General features: G+C 46.4%; 1 protein-coding gene across 9 annotated transcripts in view; it reads right to left on the bottom strand.

Moving 5' to 3' along the window:
• The window catches only part of LOC118936825 (Krueppel-like factor 3), a 36,004-nt gene extending 29,251 nt beyond the window's left edge, over positions 1 to 6,753 (bottom strand). For 7 of the 9 annotated variants that reach the window (XR_005034281.1, XR_005034282.1, XR_005034278.1 and 4 more), the window contains exon 1: positions 6,336 to 6,753. The gene's annotated coding sequence lies outside the window, so the exon portion shown is untranslated. The remainder of the gene's footprint in view (positions 1 to 6,335) is intronic. The other 2 variants (XM_036934207.1, XM_036934206.1) reach the window with 2 other exon arrangements.
• Between the last annotated feature and the right edge of the window lie 2,998 nt (positions 6,754 to 9,751).

Below are 9,751 nucleotides of genomic sequence, written 5' to 3'. Positions count from 1 at the left end.
CACCAACATAGAGCTGTAGATCCACCAACATAGACCTGTAGATCCATCAACATAGACCTGTAGATCCATCAACATAGACCTGTAGATCCATCAACATAGACCTGTAGATCCACCAACATAGACCTGTAGATCCATCAACATAGACCTGTAGATCCATCAACATAGACCTGTAGATCCATCAACATAGACCTGTAGATCCATCAACATAGACCTGTAGATCCATCAACATAGAGCTGTAGATCCATCAACATAGACCTGTAGATCCATCAACATAGACCTGTAGATCCATCAACATAGACCTGTAGAGCCACCATTTATATTTTCAACAACTTTTACTTCACTACATTACTAAAGAAAATGGTGTACTTCTTACTCAATACATTTTGACAGGAAAAGGGTCCGATTCACACACTTATCAAGAGAACATCCCTGGTCCTCCCTACTGCCTCTGATCTGGAGGACTCACTAAACAGAGAACATCCCTGGTCATCCCTACTGCCTCTGATCTGGAGGACTCACTAAACAGAGAACATCCCTGGTCATCTCTACTGCCTCTGATCTGGAGGACTCACTAAACAGAGAACATCCCTGGTCCTCCCTACTGCCTCTGATCTGGTGGACTCACTAAACAGAGAACATCCCTGGTCATCCCTACTGCCTCTGATCTGGAGGACTCACTAAACAGAGAACATCCCTGGTCATCCCTACTGCCTCTGATCTGGAGGACTTACTAAACAGAGAACATCCCTGGTCATCCCTACTGCCTCTGATCTGGAGGACTCACTAAACAGAGAACATCCCTGGTCATCCCTACTGCCTCTGATCTGGAGGACTCACTAAACAGAGAACATCCCTGGTCGTCCCTACTGCCTCTGATCTGGAGGACTCACTAAACAGAGAACATCCCTGGTCATCTCTACTGCCTCTGATCTGGAGGACTCACTAAACAGAGAACATCCCTGGTCATCCCTACTGCCTCTGATCTGGAGGACTTACTAAACAGAGAACATCCCTGGTCATCCCTACTGCCTCTGATCTGGAGGACTCACTAAACAGAGAACATCCCTGGTCATCCCTACTGCCTCTGATCTGGAGGACTCACTAAACAGAGAACATCCCTGGTCGTCCCTACTGCCTCTGATCTGGAGGACTCACTAAACAGAGAACATCCCTGGTCGTCCCTACTGCCTCTGATCTGGAGGACTCACTAAACAGAGAACATCCCTGGTCGTCCCTACTGCATCTGATCTGGAGGACTCACTAAACAGAGAACATCCCTGGTCCATCCCTACTGCCTCTGATCTGGAGGACTTACTAAACAGAGAACATCCCTGGTCATCCCTACTGCCTCTGATCTGGAGGACTCACTAAACAGAGAACATCCCTGGTCCATCCCTACTGCCTCTGATCTGGAGGACTCACTAAACAGAGAACATCCCTGGTCATCCCTACTGCATCTGATCTGGAGGACTCACTAAACAGAGAACATCCCTGGTCCATCCCTACTGCCTCTGATCTGGAGGACTTACTAAACAGAGAACATCCCTGGTCATCCCTACTGCCTCTGGTCTGGAGGACTCACTAAACAGAGAACATCCCTGGTCATCCCTACTGCCTCTGATCTGGAGGACTCACTAAACAGAGAACATCCCTGGTCCATCCCTACTGCCTCTGATCTGGAGGACTTACTAAACAGAGAACATCCCTGGTCATCCCTACTGCCTCTGATCTGGAGGACTCACTAAACAGAGAACATCCCTGGTCATCCCTACTGCCTCTGATCTGGAGGACTCACTAAACAGAGAACATCCCTGGTCCATCCCTACTGCCTCTGATCTGGAGGACTCACTAAACAGAGAACATCCCTGGTCATCCCTACTGCCTCTGATCTGGAGGACTCACTAAACAGAGAACATCCCTGGTCCATCCCTACTGCCTCTGATCTGGAGGACTCACTAAACAGAGAACATCCCTGGTCATCCCTACTGCCTCTGATCTGGAGGACTCACTAAACAGAGAACATCCCTGGTCCATCCCTACTGCCTCTGATCTGGAGGACTTACTAAACAGAGAACATCCCTGGTCATCCCTACTGCCTCTGATCTGGAGGACTCACTAAACAGAGAACATCCCTGGTCCATCCCTACTGCCTCTGATCTGGAGGACTTACTAAACAGAGAACATCCCTGGTCATCCCTACTGCCTCTGATCTGGAGGACTCACTAAACAGAGAACATCCCTGGTCATCCCTACTGCCTCTGATCTGGAGGACTCACTAAACAGAGAACATCCCTGGTCCATCCCTACTGCCTCTGATCTGGAGGACTCACTAAACAGAGAACATCCCTGGTCATCCCGACTGCCTCTGATCTGGAGGACTCACTAAACAGAGAACATCCCTGGTCCATCCCTACTGCCTCTGATCTGGAGGACTTACTAAACAGAGAACATCCCTGGTCATCCCTACTGCCTCTGATCTGGAGGACTCACTAAACAGAGAACATCCCTGGTCATCCCTACTGCCTCTGATCTGGAGGACTTACTAAACAGAGAACATCCCTGGGCATCCCTACTGCCTCTGATCTGGAGGACTCACTAAACAGAGAACATCCCTGGTCATCCCTACTGCCTCTGATCTGGAGGACTCACTAAACAGAGAACATCCCTGGTCATCCCTACTGCCTCTGATCTGGAGGACTCACTAAACAGAGAACATCCCTGGTCCATCCCTACTGCCTCTGATCTGGAGGACTCACTAAACAGAGAACATCCCTGGTCATCCCTACTGCATCTGATCTGGAGGACTCACTAAACAGAGAACATCCCTGGTCCATCCCTACTGCCTCTGATCTGGAGGACTTACTAAACAGAGAACATCCCTGGTCATCCCTACTGCCTCTGGTCTGGAGGACTCACTAAACAGAGAACATCCCTGGTCATCCCTACTGCCTCTGATCTGGAGGACTCACTAAACAGAGAACATCCCTGGTCCATCCCTACTGCCTCTGATCTGGAGGACTTACTAAACAGAGAACATCCCTGGTCATCCCTACTGCCTCTGATCTGGAGGACTCACTAAACAGAGAACATCCCTGGTCATCCCTACTGCCTCTGATCTGGAGGACTCACTAAACAGAGAACATCCCTGGTCCATCCCTACTGCCTCTGATCTGGAGGACTCACTAAACAGAGAACATCCCTGGTCATCCCTACTGCCTCTGATCTGGAGGACTCACTAAACAGAGAACATCCCTGGTCCATCCCTACTGCCTCTGATCTGGAGGACTCACTAAACAGAGAACATCCCTGGTCATCCCTACTGCCTCTGATCTGGAGGACTCACTAAACAGAGAACATCCCTGGTCCATCCCTACTGCCTCTGATCTGGAGGACTTACTAAACAGAGAACATCCCTGGTCATCCCTACTGCCTCTGATCTGGAGGACTCACTAAACAGAGAACATCCCTGGTCCATCCCTACTGCCTCTGATCTGGAGGACTTACTAAACAGAGAACATCCCTGGTCATCCCTACTGCCTCTGATCTGGAGGACTCACTAAACAGAGAACATCCCTGGTCATCCCTACTGCCTCTGATCTGGAGGACTCACTAAACAGAGAACATCCCTGGTCCATCCCTACTGCCTCTGATCTGGAGGACTCACTAAACAGAGAACATCCCTGGTCATCCCGACTGCCTCTGATCTGGAGGACTCACTAAACAGAGAACATCCCTGGTCCATCCCTACTGCCTCTGATCTGGAGGACTTACTAAACAGAGAACATCCCTGGTCATCCCTACTGCCTCTGATCTGGAGGACTCACTAAACAGAGAACATCCCTGGTCATCCCTACTGCCTCTGATCTGGAGGACTTACTAAACAGAGAACATCCCTGGGCATCCCTACTGCCTCTGATCTGGAGGACTCACTAAACAGAGAACATCCCTGGTCATCCCTACTGCCTCTGATCTGGAGGACTCACTAAACAGAGAACATCCCTGGTCCATTCCTACTGCCTCTGATCTGGAGGACTCACTAAACAGAGAACATCCCTGGTCCATCCCTACTGCCTCTGATCTGGAGGACTCACTAAACAGAGAACATCCCTGGTCATCCCTACTGCCTCTGATCTGGAGGACTCACTAAACAGAGAACATCCCTGGTCCATCCCTACTGCCTCTGATCTGGAGGACTTACTAAACAGAGAACATCCCTGGTCATCCCTACTGCCTCTGATCTGGAGGACTCACTAAACAGAGAACATCCCTGGTCCATCCCTACTGCCTCTGATCTGGAGGACTCACTAAACAGAGAACATCCCTGGTCATCCCTACTGCCTCTGATCTGGAGGACTCACTAAACAGAGAACATCCCTGGTCCATCCCTACTGCCTCTGATCTGGAGGACTTACTAAACAAAGAACATCCCTGGTCATCCCTACTGCCTCTGATCTGGAGGACTCACTAAACAGAGAACATCCCTGGTCCATCCCTACTGCCTCTGATCTGGAGGACTTACTAAACAGAGAACATCCCTGGTCATCCCTACTGCCTCTGATCTGGAGGACTCACTAAACAGAGAACATCCCTGGTCATCCCTACTGCCTCTGATCTGGAGGACTCACTAAACAGAGAACATCCCTGGTCCATCCCTACTGCCTCTGATCTGGAGGACTTACTAAACAGAGAACATCCCTGGTCATCCCTACTGCCCCTGATCTGGAGGACTCACTAAACAGAGAACATCCCTGGTCATCCCTACTGCCTCTGATCTGGAGGACTTACTAAACAGAGAACATCCCTGGTCATTCCTACTGCCTCTGATCTGGAGGACTCACTAAACAGAGAACATCCCTGGTCATCCCTACTGCCTCTGATCTGGAGGACTCACTAAACAGAGAACATCCCTGGTCCATCCCTACTGCCTCTGATCTGGAGGACTCACTAAACAGAGAACATCCCTGGTCATCCCTACTGCCTCTGATCTGGAGGACTCACTAAACAGAGAACATCCCTGGTCCATCCCTACTGCCTCTGATCTGGAGGACTTACTAAACAAAGAACATCCCTGGTCATCCCTACTGCCTCTGATCTGGAGGACTCACTAAACAGAGAACATCCCTGGTCCATCCCTACTGCCTCTGATCTGGAGGACTTACTAAACAGAGAACATCCCTGGTCATCCCTACTGCCTCTGATCTGGAGGACTCACTAAACAGAGAACATCCCTGGTCATCCCTACTGCCTCTGATCTGGAGGACTCACTAAACAGAGAACATCCCTGGTCCATCCCTACTGCCTCTGATCTGGAGGACTTACTAAACAGAGAACATCCCTGGTCATCCCTACTGCCCCTGATCTGGAGGACTCACTAAACAGAGAACATCCCTGGTCATCCCTACTGCCTCTGATCTGGAGGACTTACTAAACAGAGAACATCCCTGGTCATTCCTACTGCCTCTGATCTGGAGGACTCACTAAACAGAGAACATCCCTGGTCATCCCTACTGCCTCTGATCTGGAGGACTCACTAAACAGAGAACATCCCTGGTCATTCCTACTGCCTCTGATCTGGAGGACTCACTAAACAGAGAACATCCCTGGTCATCCCTACTGCCTCTGATCTGGAGGACTCACTAAACAGAGAACATCCCTGGTCCTCCCTACTGCCTCTGATCTGGAGGACTCACTAAACACACCTGCTTTGTTTGTAAATTATGTCTGAGTGTTGGAGTGTAGCCCCTGAGTAAACTTTTTTTTTTTAAACAACAATAAAATTGTGCCATCTGGTTTGCTTAATATAATATATATTTATTTTATTTCATTATTCATACTTTTACTTTTGATTCTTAAGGATATTTAAAACCAAAAACTTTTACTCAAGTAGCATTTTACTGGGTGACTTTTACTCGAGTCATTTTCTATTAAGGTATCTTTACTTTTACTCAAGTATGACAGTTGAGTACGTTTTCCACCACACACACACAGGCAGTAATGTTAAAGGACACCTACTGTTTGTGTGTGTGTGTGTGTGTGTGTGTGTCCAAATGGCCCACTCGATCACGGACATAACACTAGACTATGTTACATGAATTAGACCGATGCCTGATTTACACGTTGTGTTGACGAGGCGCTTCGATCATGTCAATCATCACACAAGTAACACAGTTCGTATGACAAGACTATAACAAGATTATACTAATCACCAATTTATTAACCAGCTATCTAACATAAAGTAGAAGCCAATCACCAATGTTTAGTCAGTAAACATAAATAACATTGCAGTTGGTTTCAGTGTTTAGATTTCAGTCAAAAAAAACAGAAAAAAAACTTACTTTACAATGGAGAATATTGTGTGTTTATTCGTGAATTATTCCCGTTGTTTAAATCTCTTAGTAAACTGTCTCCGTGCGTAAGGTAAAAAATAAAAAATAAAAAATAAATAAATCCGTTTTAAATTCCGTTCTGTTAAAAAAAAAGTGTCGCAGTCGAAAATAACAAAACCGTGTCACACGTATTGGTCAACCGATCGCCGTTTGGAAAAACAACAAAAACTCCGAATGACAGATAAAGTCGGGACTGGCACGGAAACAAAACTTCCCCCGGTTACGAAATTCTTCTTCTTCTCCTCTATTTCTCCGGAGACACAGCGAGTGCGTTGTTGAGCGTGTCACGTGACCGCGGGCGTAGGGCGGGACTGGAGTGGGTTCGCAGGGGAGACGAGGGGTGGGGTCGGGTCCGGTCGGCTCGGCTCGGGCGGGGTGGTGTGCGCCTTTTATTATTAACAGAGAAGGGAAGAGGAAACTTTGGGCGTGACGCGGGCGTCAGCTCGAGAGCAGGACGTGTGACGTGACACACAAGGAACTAAAAACAGAGAGGGAGAGAGGCGGTCACGAAGAACAATTGTCTAACATGAATTAGATTATAGCCTAGAATATGAATATATATATATATTTGGCCTACAGTTCTTTCGATGTATGTATACAATTACAATGGATAATAATAGCAGAACACACATATTTTGTGGCCTAAAGTGTACTACACGATTACAAATACCAAGCCAGGCTACCACACCCTGTCAGAAGAAAGAAATGCAGATAGTAACTGGCACACCCCCCTGGCACATCTCTCTCTCTCTCTCGCTCTCAATACAAGGGCTTTATTGGCATGGAAAAAACGTATGTTTACATTGCCAACAGCAAGTAAATAGATTAAACAAAAATGAAATTAAACAATGTAAAGTAAACATTACACTTACAAAAGTTACAAAAAATAATTAAGACATTTCAAATGTCATAATTATTTTTCTCTCTCAATTTAGAATGGCGTTATTGGCATGAGAAACATGTGTTTACATTGTCTGTGGTGGAAACAGTACCAATAGTCAGAGCGTTGGACTAGTAACCGGAAGGTTGCAAGTTCAAATCCCCGAGCTGACAAGGTACAAATCTGTCGTTCTGCCCCTGAACAGGCTGTTAACCCACTGTTCCTAGGCCGTCATTGAAAATAAGAATGTGTTCTTAACTGACTTTAAATAACTTTAAAAATCAGTACACATAATTTCAAAGGATATAGATATAACATTTCAAATGTTATATTATAAATATATACAGTGTGCAAATAGTTAAAGTACAAAAGGGAAAATACATAAATCTGGGTTGTATTTACAATGTTGTTTGTTCTTCACTGGTTGCCCTTATAATTGTGGCAACAGGTCACAAATATTGTAGCTGTGATTGGACAATGTTTTTTCACCTAATAGAGTTGAACAAAATGTGATCATTTTTTCACTTTGTGGATCTGTGTAATCTGCGGGAAATATGTGTCTCTAATATGGTCATGCATTGGGCAGGAAGTTAGGAAGTGCAGCTCAGTTTCCGCCTCATTTGTGTGGGCAGTGAGCACATAGCCTGTCTTCTCTTGAGAGCCAGGTCTGCCTACGGCGGCCTTTCTCAATAGCAAGGCTATGCTCACTGAGTCTGTACATAGTCAAAGCTTTCCTTAAGTTTGTGTCAGTCACAGTGGTCAGGTATTCTGCCACTGTGTACTCTCTGTTTAGGGTCAGTCACAGTGGTCAGGTATTCTGCCGCTGTGTACTCTCTGTTTAGGGTCAGTCACAGTGGTCAGGTATTCTGCCACTGTGTACTCTCTGTTTAGAGCCAAATAGCATTCTAGTTTGCTCTGTTTTTTTGTTAATTCTTTCCAATGTGTTAAGTAATTATCTTTTTGTTTTCTCATGATTTGGTTGGGTCTAATTGTGCTGCTGTCCTGAGGCTCGGTAGGGTGTGTTTGTGAACATAGCCCCAGGACCAGCTTGCTTAGGGGACTCTTCTCCAAGTTCATCTCGCTGTAGGTGATGGCTTTGTTATGGAAGGTTTGTGAATCGCTTCCTTTTAGGTGGTCGGCTCTTTTCTGGATTTTAATAATTCAGTCAGAAAGTTCAAGCTTGGTCGCAAATGGGTCTTCCAAATGGACAATGACCCCAAGCATACTTCCAAAGTTGTGGCAAAATGGCTTAAGGACAACAAAGTCAAGGTATTGGAGTGGCCATCACAAAGCCCTGACCTCAACCCTATAGAACATTTGTGGGCAGAACTGAAAAAAGCAAGGAGGCCTACAAACCTGACTCAGTTACACCAGCTCTGTCAGGAGGAATGGGCCAAAATTCACCCAACTTATTGTGGGAAGCTTGTGGATGGCTACCAGAAACCTTCGACCCAAGTTAAACAATTTAAAGGCAAAGCTACCGAATACTAATTGAGTGTAAAACTTCTGACCCACTGGGAATGTGATGACATTTCATTATTCTGACATTTCACTTTCTTAAAATAAAGTGGTGATCTTAACTGACCTAAAACAGGGAATTTTTTTTACTGAAAAAACTGAGTTTAAAATGTATTTGGCTAAGGTGTATGTAAACTTCAGACTTCAACTGTAGGCCCTCCTTGGTTGGGGACAGATCTAGGTGCTTCTGTAGGCCCTCCTTGGTTGGGGACAGATCTAGGTGCTGCTGTAGGTCCTCCTTGGTTGGGGACAGATCTAGGTGCTGCTGTAGGCCCTCCTTGGTTGGGGACAGATCTAGGTGCTGCTGTAGGCCCTCCTTGGTTGGTGACAGAAGCACCAGATCATCAGCAAACAGCAGACATTTGACTTCAGATTCTAGTAGGGTGAGGCCGGGTGCTGCAGACTGTTCTAGTACCCTCGCCAATTCGTTGATATATATATATATATATATTAGGGTGTACGCTGGGAGTCGAGAAGCAAGTACAGGGAGTGACTTTAATAATAAATAACACGAGGAACAAAACATGAAACACGAAACAACAACGCCTGAGGAAAGAACCAAAAGGGAGTGACAGATATAGGGAAGGTTAATCAGGCAGGTGAGACCAGGTGAGTTTGATGAAAACGCAGGTGTGCGTGACAATGAGCAGCTCGGTGACCTCGAGCGCCGGGGAGGGGAGTACACCTGACAATACGTAATACAAGTATGTTGAAGAGGGTGGGGCTCAAGATGCGTCCCTGGCTCACTCCACGGCCCTGTGGAAAGAAATGAGTTTTTTTTTGTTGCCAATTTTAATTGCTCACTTGATTGTGTACATGGATTTTATAATGTCGTATGTCCCCCCCCCCCCCCCACCACCACCACCACCACCACCACCACACACAAAAACCCACCCGCTTTTCATCCATTTGTATAGCAGACCCTCATGCCAAATTGTGTCCCCCCCAAAAAAAACTTTTTTGAAGT

Source organism: Oncorhynchus mykiss, chromosome 10, assembly GCF_013265735.2.
Source record: "Oncorhynchus mykiss isolate Arlee chromosome 10, USDA_OmykA_1.1, whole genome shotgun sequence".
Lineage (NCBI taxonomy): Eukaryota > Metazoa > Chordata > Actinopteri > Salmoniformes > Salmonidae > Oncorhynchus > Oncorhynchus mykiss.
Note: the sequence above shows the minus strand (reverse complement) of the source record. Positions and strands in the feature narration are given on the sequence as shown.